A 4,235-nucleotide genomic window follows, 5' to 3' on the forward strand; every position below is an offset into this window, starting at 1 on the left:
TTTTGCAATCCATCAGCCCACTAGTCTATAGATAGCACCTGTATCTGAAAAACATTTTTGCCTGTTGTTTGATCTACTCTTCTGGGTGGTATATCCTCATCCATATCCACAAAGAAGGGCTTCAGACATTAAAAAACTAACTAAATAAAACAGAACAATTTAAAAGCTTAAGAAAATGTGAGGGGCACCTGGGTGGCTCAGTTGGTTAAGTCTGACTTCGGCTCAGGTCATGATCTTGCAGTCCATGGGCTTGAGCCCCGTGTCAGGCTCTGTGCTGACAGCTCAGAGCCTGGAGCCTGCTTTGGATTCTGTGTCTCCCTCTCTTTCTCTGCCCCTCCCCTGTTTGTGCCCTGTCTCTCTCTGTCTCTCGAAAATAAACGTTCAATTTTTTTAAATAAATAAAAATTTAAAAAAATAAAAATATTAATTTTTAGCAATCAAATGTAGTCTAAAACTCTTTTAATATGCTTTATTAGTATATAATTGTATAATTCTGGGCTTATTCATTGATAAATTTTAATCAAGCAAAGGAGAGGAATACTATTTAGCAACAAAACCTACACTTTCCTTGGATTTATTTAATTGTTAGATTTCCATGAACTAAAAGGGCAATTCAGAAACATTAATATTGAAATTAATTCATTTATTTATTTTTTAAAAATTTTTTTAATGTTTATGTTTGAGACAGAGAGAGACAGAGCATGGATGGGGGAGGGGCAGAGAGAGACCGAGACACAGAATCTGAAACAGGCTCCAGGCTCCGAGCTGTCAGCACAGAGCCTGATGCGGGGCTCAAACTCACGGACCGCGAGATCATGACCTGAGCCGAAGTCAGATGTTCAACCGACTGAGCCACCCAGGCGCCCCGAAGTCAATTTATTTTTAAAAAAGACTGGGAGATATGATCTAGTAGGTTGAAAACTTCTAATATTTTTTTTTGTGTTGCTTTTTGTTCATATTATGTTACAATGAAGTATAAATAAAGAAGAGAGAACACTAATAAAATAATAATAAAATATATTTACTGAACTCTCATTTTGTACTAAAGAGTTTTAAAAAAGGTTTTGTATTTGTTATTTCATTTAATTCTAGAAATGTAATTAATTAAAACGTAAGTTCCATGAGGGCAGAGATAATTTTGCCTGTTGTACTCACTGATATATGTATCTTGTACTTCATCTCTGGTATACAGCAGGCATTAGAATGGAAATCAAACTGGAAAAGAGGAGATGCATGTTACACAGTAACAAAACTTTGGAAAAACTGTCATCTAGAATAACTTGGAAGGCTTATCATCCCCTTACTGAGTCTGTAGTTTTAAAATAAATGATTACCAAGCGTCAGAACAGTAGTGTGCATCTGCTTTTACTTTGTGTTTTTAAGATGCTCTTTCAAGAAAGAGACCAGGGGCGCTTGGATGGCTCAGTTGGTTAAGCGTCCAGCTCTTGATTTTGGCTTATTCCATGATCTCACAATTTCATGAGTTCAAGCCTTGTGTTGGGTTCTGCACACTGACACTGCACAGCCTGCTTGGGATTCTCTGTCTCCCTCTCTCTCTGCCCCTCCCCCACTCACACTCTGTCTCTTTCAAAATTAAAAAAAAAAGAGAGAGAGAGAGAGAGAGAGAGAATCCAGATCATGACATAACTATGTGGTTGGAATGTAAAAGTTTAGAAATTGGGAGTTCAGAAATTTGAGGCCTTGAAAATTTACAAAAATCAGTTGCTTATGGATCTGGAACAAGAAGGGAAAAGCCAGAGAAAGATTTCAAGGTTTCACTAATATCCAGCCCTGTGGCAAAGATTGGTTTAAGGGTATGGCCTTCCCACCCCAGTTTAGAAGTCAGAGAACCTCAAATTATCATGCTTTAAGTTGAAAGAGGAAAGGGTAGGTACACAGAGGCAATTAATTAATGAAGCTTGAGAATAACTTTTAAAAAAACATTTTAACTGTGATTATTGGCACATGGAACTTCTTTGAAGCAAACAGATCAGAGGTATTTAAGGGAATTGACTTGCCAAAAAAACCAGTAGTCAAAAGTCCATAAATTTACATTTAAATAGATTTTAAAAAAATGATACCTATCCTTGTCACGTCTGACCTTACCTTTACTATTTCATCTAGTTGAAGGCATTTCCTAAAAGTGTAAAATAATATTAAGGACGATAAATAAAGTCACCAATGACACCGATCCTTGGAAAATTCACACTTAGGAAGTCTCTTCCATTTCTCTAAGTTAGTTAGCCTTTTAGCCTTTTATCATGAAAGTGAATTGTTATCCAGCCAGTGCTTCAGTTCAGGGTCATAGAGATTCTATTTTTTTTTTTTTTTTTTTTTGGAGGGGGTCTTCCAGTAAAGACCAGAAAACCTGCTAGACAAATTCTAAAAGAGCTGTAACACTGAGATTCTATTTTTATTCCATCAGTCATTCACTCTTTCTTTAATGATTCAATATATGTCTCTTGAGATCCTACTTTACATAAGACATTGGCATCCACAAACACACATACCTCTTTGATCAGCAGTACATTAAGGGAAAAAAATATCCTTTGAATGATCGACATACATGATGTGTTTTTAAAATGGTTATGATTACAGATTTTTGTCATTAGGATGGCTGTTGCAAGTTGCTTTCAAAGCCATTACATCCAAACAAGAGAGATACATTTGGAAAAAGAAAAAGGGCTCTTTATAAATCAGGAAAAGGTATAAAATTACTCCAGAGAACACAAAATCCTGGTAGTAGTTGTGGATTTTCCTGTTTTAGTCTTCTATTAATTCTAAGAGAACCTGCACACAGCCTTCTATTTCATAGCCAATACAGTAACACTAATGATTCTGAGAAGCACATTATGGACATATTTCTTTGAGTGGAAAATTACTTGTATACCATTAGGGAAAAATATTCAATTTAATAACTAAATTCTGTATCTGTGTAATTTGGTTATTATCCTTAATTCTGAGTTTTGGACTAGCTATCAGCTGCAGAGAATCCCATTAACTTAATGTGTTCCTGAATAGCCACATCTGTATAGAATAAAGAACCCTGGAATACTTATTTGCTTAGAAGTTATTGAACTAGACTCATTGTAGTGTTTTGTAAAAATTCCATGCTTCTCATGTCTCTGCATGAAGGAGACAAATAGCAAAAACTCATCTTAAATATGAGCAATTTCACAACTCTGTCTTAATGTGTTTGGTCCAATTATGCCGTATGCCTGTCAGTATAAGTCTCCAAAGACATCTCATTATATTTTATTTAATTTGAATTTATCGATTACCTCACTTTTTGGGTGTCAAATTTCTTGTAATTTATTAAGCGAGAAACTATAATTCATTACTGTTGCCATAGGAAATTTATGGACGGATGGCAGTACTCGACTGGATTATCTTATTTGAACAACTAGGTTGTCGAGGCTAATTATTTGAATACGTATTTACTGACTATCTTCTATGTGTAAGTCACTGTTTTCATTGTGGAGGATGCCAGGAATCATAAGCTTTATTCTAACCTGGAACAAGGAACAGAGCTAAGGCTTGTACTCAAATTATCAAAACACAAATCTGCTATATAAGAGAGAAGACACACAAAATAAGAGAGTAACAAGGAGAGTGGTAGGTGTCTGGGTCCAGAGTCTGAGGAAATACTCTCTGATCAGGCAGGATTGGAGCTGGGCCTGAATGTGTGGTAGAATTTCAGCGTGCGTGGATTGCAGCTGAGGGGCACATTCTAGAGAAAAAGTGAGTCTCAGCAAAGTCACATACATCTTTGGGTGTATGGCTTATTTGGGTAATGGTGAACAAGTCTGGTTTGCTTGCAGCATAGAGTACAGAAGCAGAAATGGTGGGAGATAGATTAGGACTGCCTGCTGGCATCAGATCACAGAAGCATTTGAAAGCCACGCTGAGGAGTTTGGATTTTATTCTAAAAGAAATGGGGAATCATAGACTGTTTTGAGATATGGCATGGCATGATTTGTAACTGTGCTTTAGAAGATCTTTATGGTAATCATATGCAGAGGACAGAACATCCAGTAACTTACTACTTAAGAAGGATGCTGTTAATAAAGATCAGCTGGCTTGAAAAAAAATTTAACTATATAAACTACATAAAAGCTCTATATGTGTATATATAGTTCAATTGTTTTCTAATTAGCTAAGGCAGTGGAGGTGGGTTTTCTTGAAAGCAGTTTTAAAACATAATAATGCTGTTGGAGAGGGAACTCATTATGAAT

At 36.0% G+C, this 4,235-nt stretch overlaps 1 non-coding gene across 1 annotated transcript; it reads right to left on the bottom strand.

Annotated features, from left to right (window-relative positions):
• Positions 1-2,340: 2,340 nt before the first annotated feature.
• LOC121038378 (U7 small nuclear RNA) lies at positions 2,341-2,402 on the bottom strand. The gene has a single exon (XR_005794332.1). It is a non-coding gene; the product is annotated as a U7 small nuclear RNA (small nuclear RNA).
• Positions 2,403-4,235: the final 1,833 nt, after the last annotated feature.

The sequence above is a fragment of the Herpailurus yagouaroundi genome, unplaced genomic scaffold (genome assembly GCF_014898765.1).
Source record: "Herpailurus yagouaroundi ecotype Mexico unplaced genomic scaffold, PumYag 165, whole genome shotgun sequence".
In the NCBI taxonomy this organism is placed as follows: domain Eukaryota; kingdom Metazoa; phylum Chordata; class Mammalia; order Carnivora; family Felidae; genus Herpailurus; species Herpailurus yagouaroundi.